An 8,894-nucleotide genomic window follows, 5' to 3' on the forward strand; every position below is an offset into this window, starting at 1 on the left:
GAGAATGATCTTTTCGCCATTTGACAGACGCTGATTACATTGCGCCGAAAATGCCACGCCTTACTGAAAGTCCAAACTTACCTGAGAACTGTTCTAAATAAATGTATACTAGTATTAAAACTAGATTAACAATTGATGCTTTGTAAATTTTTTAAAATGTTCCTGTTGTAAAGCTTGTAAAAATGTTGTTGTAGTTGTATTATTTCAATTAATTTTTTTTATACCTTTTTAAAAATCGAATTGTGTTTTCAAATTTTATTTTATCTTTATTTTGTGTTTTTAAATTTATTGTATTTTTCTATTGAAGCGCTGTGTATTACACTATTTACTTACATATTTTCTTGCATTAATTTTAGGTTGCTAAATTTTTTTTTTACTACGATGTGATGATACTATAAAAGTTTTGTCCAAGTTTTGTGTACTATTATACAGATTATCGGTATTGAAAAAAAATGTCATTTTTGTTTTCAGAATGATTCAATCAATAAATACAAAACAGACAGTGATTTATAACTCATTAAAAATTGTAAAAAAGTTTTAAATCTTCATTTTTTTCTTTTTGCAATAATAAAAGAAATAACTTTATATGCAGCTTTTTTTTTTTATAATGCATTGAAAATATTTTGAAAATTCTATATTTTTTTGATTATCAACTAAATAAATTTTGTAGCAGTGTATCCTACATTAATTGTAAATTATTTGTAAAAAGTAAGCTTTTTTCCGTTAAAAGGCACATGTATTTGATTATATGAATGAAGGAAAGCTGGCAGCCTTTTACAACTTGTAATGCATTTTTTTTAAGACAGTGAGTAAGCATTTCCCCCTTTTTGGAATGTCTTATTGTTCAATGTCTCTTTTGTCGTTAAGCATGTGTATTTATATTCCATTGTTATATATCACATTTGTAAATTTTAGGTCCCTGTAATAGAAGATTCAGGGTACTGTAAAATCTCAAAACTTCGTGGGGTTTAATCTACGTTGTGTTCGAGGTATGGAGAGACAAATTTATGTCCAACTACTCAACAATTCTTCATTCACGAAATCAAATACCCACGAACCAAGAGTTTTTCCTCAAACCACAAAAATTTGAGCCCACTAAATTATGTGATGTTGCAGTATATATATTTTTTGTCCTGTCCGTCCGTCTCTCTAGCCGCCTGTCCGCAAAAACTTGAACATTACTCATAAATCTGGATTGGTAGGAGCTATGGCTTTTATATTTCACATGTGAATTCCTTGTGACAAGGCCTTTCCTTGGGTGACAACATATTTGGCTCCTTGATCTTGAAGTTTTACCCAGTTTTGCAAGAAGTTTTTGTACAAAATTTGCTAGGGTTTTCATTCCTTATATGTGTATATGTTGAGATAAGACTTTTCCACAATTGTAAATATTTTTAACCATGACCTTTGAGTTTGACCCAGTTAGAAAAACTTTAATATTGGGCATTATTTTTGAACAATTAGTTCTAGGTCTTCATATTCACAGGTGTATTCCATATTTCAAGGCTTTCCTTTGGATACAAACACTTTTGACCTTTTTATCTTGAACTTGGAATTTGACCTACTTTTAGAAAACTTGGTGCTATGGCTTTATTATTTCACCTGTTTATTTCCTAACAAGGTCTTCCCCTGGGTACCCTTGATTTGACCCTTTAAACTTGACCTTGGAGTTTGACTCAAATTTTTAAAAAAAAACTCCAAAAGACTGCCAATAACTTTTAATGGCTATTCTTTGAGCTTTCATATTTCAGAAGTACAAGTGTATATTCATTGAGAACAAGTCCTTTATTTGGGCAACATTTTTCATTCTTGACCTTCAAGTTTGACTAACGTATTGCATTTGAGAGACTTCAACCTTCATCAAAAGGTGGCAATCGGAAGCTTCCGTGTTTCACAAACACATTTTGGTTCGTAGGGTGACTTTCTCATTATTATTGATAAATAATAAATGCCAGAATATGCCAGCATTTATATTAATTTAATAGTGTACAATTAAAAAGCTTATACTTAATTCAGTTTGATGCAAAGAAGATGGAGAAGACAACAAATAGTGATCCGTCTCCAAAAATATACAAAAAAATTAAAACTGTAAAGAGGCTATAAAACACGGTCCCTCGGGTATTCCAGAGGTAGAATCAGGTGCTTGAAAGGAGTAAGCAACCCTATCAACATATTACATCAATCGTGAGCCCTCTGGTGTTAAAAAGAGGTCAGGATTTTCTCTATTCATAATGTCTATCTATTGTTCTGAGCTTCATATCTTTCATTTTCATTTCAAAGCAACTCGTCGTTATTTTTTAAACCATGTAGTAGCCTTTCAGTAGACGAGATCATTTAAGAGAAGGGTATACTTTTGATAGATGAGTGGACGTTAAACAGGAAAAAATCAGAATGAACTAACATTGTTGTATGTAAAAAAAAAAATCTGATGAATTTGATTCGTTTTATACAAAGTCCATTCGTTGTAAAGGACAAAAATATAATGATAAGTCCTGAATGGGTTACCGTAAATGAGAGAGAAGGATGGCGAGTGAAAGCTTTGTAGGAACATGGGAAGATACTGAGGTCCAAGGATATGACGAATTCATGGCTGCTCTAGGTCAGAATAAAATATTCTATATGTTAGGAAGTTTTTAAGAAAAAACTTTTGTAAAAAAACAATATGTATAACGTATGTTTACTTTTTCTTGAAAAGTTTCATATTCATGGCAACCCGTATCAGCCTAGTTATTAAGATATGAGTAGTTACATTTGGTATGGAAATAGAAAATACATTTAGGTATCTCCTGTCAGATGATTATCAGACATATTGTTTAGATTCTGACACAATAACATAATAAGTAAAGTTTTTAATGGTTAAAAATTTAGGACGAAATAAGTAGACTGTGAATTTGGGGTATCAGTTACAGTTTCTCACCGTCAATTAAATAGAGTTCATTGTCTGACAATGATAGACTCAACTTCAGACTAATCAGTGTTTTCCTTTTATTTCAAAGTAAAGGGTTAGAGATCAGTTGTAAAAGTCTATGGTATGAGGTTTATGAACAAAATCTCTGCGGACCTTACAAGAAATTGTTATTTCAAAGCGGCATTTTTGTCAATTGAAGCGGTCAATTTGGCCGGTTGCCGGTTCTTAGGGAAAACACTAAGTAATTATTGGCCAACCATGCCTTGGCGGATAAATTGAAGTTGTGATACACGAAAAATAACCGATATATGGGTCGTTGGGAATATTTTTGGATCGATTTATGTCTTGCATAATTACATTTTTGGAGTTCAGGTAAGAGATGTTAATAAAATAGCCGTTTACTGATAATTTGAGCCGAAATCCGTGCGGGAGTAATTCAATGCCGCATTGCACCATTACTGAGATTCTAGGGATTTGTAGCCCTCCCCCCTCCCAAAAAAGGGGAGAGGGCTACATTATTGCAGCTATTTTAGCACCAAAAAACTATACATTTCATAGAAATAGACAATATTTGCACCCTCTATGAGTCTATTCTATCATGTAAAGTGACAAGTTTACTGAATGTTTCAGCTATTCATATTTGAATTTCTTGATATGCATATCATGCCACTTGCGGGTTTAAGGGGGGGGGGGGGGTGTCCAAAATTGACATAAGATTTAATAAATCAATTTTTGGTGTGGTTGTGATTCCTGGATTCACTGCTACATATGCACAAGCTGAATATCAAAACTATAGTGTTTTGTCTTTACAGATACATGTAGATGTACATATACGCACACACCTTCCGCTTTTTTTCAAAACCATATTTCTTTTTATGAATGTGCTTTTTAAAATTTAAAAAAGAAATGGATTTGTACGAAATGCTCTGATGGTTACTCAGGATTTTAGTCTAGTTAGTATGTTTATAATCTTAATGACCATCACATGTACATGTAGGGGTGCATAAATCATGAATACATCATATTTAACGATGAATTCAGGCGCGGATCCAGAAATTTTTTCCAGGGGGGGTCCAATCCGTTGGAAAAAAAAATCCAATCCCAGAAATTTCTTGACAAGCCAAAAAAAATAAAAAAAATAAAAAAAATAAAATAAAAACCTAAACTCGCCCAATCGTCAAAAACCTATTTCGTTGGGGGTGGGGGGGGGGGTGGTTGGCGACTTCTACTGCCTAAAATCTTTCACTTTTCATACCCATTTCACACATATTTGCGATTACCAGGGGGAGTCAGCGTTTTCCAGGGGGGGGGTCCATGGTAACTTTTTTTCTTGTTTTAGTATATACATTTTTTAACCTGGTAAATTCCAGGGGGGTCCTGACCCCCCCCCCCGAAACCCCCGAAATCTAGATCCGCGCATGGAATTTTCATTAGACATTCATAAATATGACTTTTATATCAAGTATATTGCTATTTTGTGTGATTTACATGTATATAGAATCTAGGATATTTGTTTGACATTAATTTTCCGCTTTCCGTTCCGCTTTCCGTTCCGTTTTCCATTCCGCGCGTTTTAGTAGCACCCCAAAATTTGCCCGTTTTCTGTTGTCGTAGACTTTTACAAACCCATTTTCTTCTCTAGAACCACTAGACCAATTTCAACTTAACTTTTATACAATTGTATCTTCTTGTTTATAACCTTGTCGGTCAATTTAATCTAGCACTAATTCATGAACATTTTCGGGAAGTGTAGTTTCACGTTTGTTCCACATATGTTCCCAGGGAGAAGGGGACAGAACAGAAGATCAAACATTTAGGAAAAAAATTCTAAAACCACAATTAGTCACAAAGATATGGAAGCATCCTCAGTTAGTGTAGACGCAATTGTGAACAAATCATGACCCTCTTTTCCGAAAGAAAGGGGGTTGTGAGGGGGGGGGGTGATCGGATATTTCATACTTATGTAAAATGCTTGATACTATGAAGTAGATGATAGACGTCAAATTTCTTTAATTTTTTTGGACAAATTATATTTTCTTATGGAATTTAAGCAACGCATCCACATGTAAATGCAGATAAGGGAAAAATTAAAATTCTGAATAATTATATACATCTTAAGTCTTTTAATGAAATTTTAAGTGGTAGTTACTAATACGTGTTGAATTCAAAGATTTTTCAAAGGAGCAAATTGAAGCACAGAGAGAATCGAGGAATACAATTAATAAAGCATAGATTCCAATGGAAAGTTGACAGTTGCCATCTCTAACACAGGCATGCCGGGAATGGCGAAAACTTACACATTCGGCATCGGTGAAGAGATTAATGACAAGACCCTCGACGGCAGGGAAATGAAGGTTGATTTTTTTTGAAGATCCGATTCTTTCAAATGCTTGGAATGATGGTTTTAATTTTTTAAAGATGGTCTAATTCTCTTGAAATTTCAAAGTAAAGTTCTGAGGCAAAAAAGGTTTAAACGTATTATATTTTAATAAATTAATACTGATATATTTTGTTTCTGGTATACGTGTATTTCAGCCAAATTGTCAATTTCACAGAAAAGTATATCTACCGAGCTCGAAGTTACATGTCTACATGTATATGCTTTTATACATGTATACTAGATCATATGATCAAATTTGAACCATTCGGCGACCTTGGAATATAATAGAACAAAATAATTTTTCTATTTACACACAGAACAAGGTCGAAATTGTCAGTGACACAGAAATCAGGGAAAACATGAAGATCAAGTTCGGAAAAGAATGGATAGAATTTCAATTAACTAAAGTAGTGGAAGGAAATACCATGACAACGGTATTTACTGTAGCAAAATAAAACTGATCCGATTCCTTTTTTTAAAATACTGTAAGACTGTAAATATATTTTTACCATCGGCATTTTTTTTCAAAAACAAGAATCCAGATCTTCAGTTTATTCTAAGAAAGTAAAGCCTTTGTCACACACTTTCTTATTATCAGGTCCAGTAATAGCTGCAGAACTGTAGCTCTCCGAAGAAAAAAAATATTGACGGCAGAACAGTAGCTCTTCGAATAATAAATTGACAGACCGGAGAGCTACAGTGCCACCCATTGTAAAAACTGTATATTTATTGTGCACAAAAAGTTGCACTTTGTTTTGGATTAATTTTTTCAAATTCCTGCCTCATTCGCAAAAAATAGATTTCAAAATATTCCTTACTCCTCTATCAAGTACTCTCCTTTTTGACATCTGCACGAAGTGCGTTGGCGCGAATTATCTTGCAAACCAAAATGGTAGCATAAAAGACAAAATTTTCGATGATCTCAATATATTTACATCCACTGAATATTTTCTTCTTTATTTCTTAAGAAAACCCATTGCATCCATCACTGCATGAACTACATTAGGCTATCACCTGTACAGATTTCTTGATCAGTGGCCGTTCCATCAATGAAACGTACAAAGACGTTCGCATCATTAACACAATAATTAATATTTTTAATCCTACTTAAAATGAAAATTTAAACAGATATAAATATAAACAATAAAATTTCTTTCTTTGTTTGTTATTACTGGAATGAACGGTCGCAGCTATTGCAGAAAAAATTTACATAACCCGCTTAAATATGAAACTTAAACAGCAAAACTTTAATAACAGATGCATGTAAGCTATTATATTAAAGCACTGATAATGGTGAATAAAATTTAAATGACATTAAATAAATTATGTTTGGACATACATGTTTTAATATGGTAAATAATTTAATGCCGTCCACATGTAAATGCTTTTTGCAAATGAGTATACAATACATATTTCAATGTTTTTAGTACCGGGTATGTATCATCTTCGCTAGCCAAGGGTTTCTGATACGCTAAGTACTCTCCTCATCTTCGCTAGCCAAGGGTTTCTGATACGCTACTCTCCTCATAAACGGAAACCCCTTGGCTAGCTAAGATGAGTATGTATTAATTTTCCGAAGTAAAGATTTCAATGTTTTGTCATTTGAAGAAACGAAAATATTCTTACTGATGTAATAAAAGAGATCAACACTATATACTGGGTGTCTTTTGTCGTTTTTTATTCAGTTCGGATCGACAAAAAAAATCCCACTGATAAATTGAAAAACCACCTAGTAAAACATTGAACTATATATGACTAAATCGAGAATAAAACATGGCAAAATTGTATCACACCCCATATCAGCCTTCGGCCCTCGGGCTGATATGGAGTCTCGGGTTGATAAGGGGTGTGATATAGATTTTTGTCATGTGTTGTTTTTATCATATGCGCTTGGTTTCAGGTTGGTGTATTTTGTGTGTTTTTCAGGTGTGTCTGAATACCCTCATTAAAATAAAAAAAATCGCTGAAATTAGCACGTTTTAAATAATGTCATAATTACTGTATAAAAAAAGAGTAAAGGAGCGCCACTCGCCATCTTGGATTTCAGAGGGTGCCTCGGTTAACACATGATTTAAATCAATATCTACATTTTTTCTACCGCTTTTTTCTAGCTTCAAAAGTGATTGAATACATTGTAACTCCTTTCAAACGTCTGCCGATTTGAACTTGCCGTACGTATAAAATATGTAGTAAACCCAAAACGCCCTCTGTATGAGGTTGTTCTTTTCTGACTGGGTTATGATAAACATGTACTCATCGGGAAGCTGAATTATAGCGTAAAACAGCTAAGTAAAAAACTTGTGCAATTTTATTTAGCGAAAGAAAATACCAGTATTGCCTTCTGCTCAGTAACGGGCAATAATGCTTTGGGTGCTCTCCCCTCCAGTCAATATTTGAATAATGCATAATTATGATAAATAATTGTGTTGTTTCAGGTTTAATATTTGACAACTTTTTTCAGTATTAGTTTTTTTGCCATTCAGTACTACATTTCTTTGATATCATTATCTTGTAGTATAAAGTGGGGTGGGGGGGGTGGGCACCAGCCTTTCAATAAACATTTCCAATAGGAAAAATAATGTTGGGAAAAAAGGGGGGCCAGCAGACCCCCTGTTGCTACGTGCTTGTGCTTGTGGCCCCTTAATGAAAAAGTATGACCCCCCTTTTTTTAATTGCTTGTCAAGAGATTTTGGTAGTTGAAAACTGAAAATTTATGGCTGTGCCACCCCCATCCCCCTTTACTATATAGATTTCTGTGGGCATGTTTTCCCAAAATAACTTGAACAATTTCGAATTTAAAAGACTGAGAATTATAAAATCATGAGAAGTATATCTGACAAGTACTATCTCTTTTTAATATATTTTGAATGTTGTGTCATCGTGTTTACAAATTATTCAGGTTGATGAAGAAGGCAAAGATATTGAACTGTGATCAGAAACACTTGTAGGTAAAAAATTAAATTAAGAAAAAGAAAAAAAAATCCGTATTTTTTTTATTTAATCCTTATAAAAATATTTGTCTTGATACCAATATCACTGCTTACTGCCAATGCCAACTGCCACACATATTTGAATAAATTTTTATTTATGTAAGTTTTTAAAAAAGGCGCGGATCTATAGGACATTTTTTCTAAATATCAACATAGATATGAAATTTTTATTCTAGTCCGAAAAGTTTTTTTTATGTGTATATAAAAAAAGAGTCACGTTTTTCTTATGATTTATAAACGTTTTGCTTCGATTTTGCTTCAAGTGATTGCTCAAGCTAAATAAATGTTTCCCCTTCTCTGTATAATTAAGATATTGAAGATTATACTGTGTATATTTGCAAGATAAAAAGAAAAGTCAGTTTTCATCCCATTCACTGATTAAGCCATTGCGACACCACCGAGCCCGAAGACATCAGATAGAGAAAAATTTGATTTCACAATGACAAGGACAAAGTTATGTAGCCCCTAACACTGCTAACTGTGGAGGAAGTGTGAATGTTGCTCTAGCTGTAAACATTTCGTTTGTCTTTTAGAAAATGTCACTAAAAATGCTGTAATGTGGTAATCCGGCCATGCCCAGTAAGTGCCTTTACACACTGATTGTTTTATGACGTCA

General features: G+C 33.3%; 1 long non-coding RNA gene across 1 annotated transcript; it reads left to right on the plus strand.

Annotated features, from left to right (window-relative positions):
- Positions 1-2,485: 2,485 nt before the first annotated feature.
- Positions 2,486-5,742, plus strand: LOC134234218 (uncharacterized). Its single transcript, XR_009985139.1, has 3 exons — positions 2,486-2,599; positions 5,079-5,262; positions 5,606-5,742. It is a non-coding gene; the product is annotated as an uncharacterized LOC134234218 (long non-coding RNA).
- Positions 5,743-8,894: the final 3,152 nt, after the last annotated feature.

This window comes from Saccostrea cucullata, unplaced genomic scaffold, assembly GCF_032062105.1.
Source record: "Saccostrea cucullata isolate Sc308-1 unplaced genomic scaffold, CSIRO_AGI_Scuc_v1 ctg3932, whole genome shotgun sequence".
Classification (NCBI taxonomy): Eukaryota; Metazoa; Mollusca; class Bivalvia; order Ostreida; family Ostreidae; genus Saccostrea; species Saccostrea cuccullata.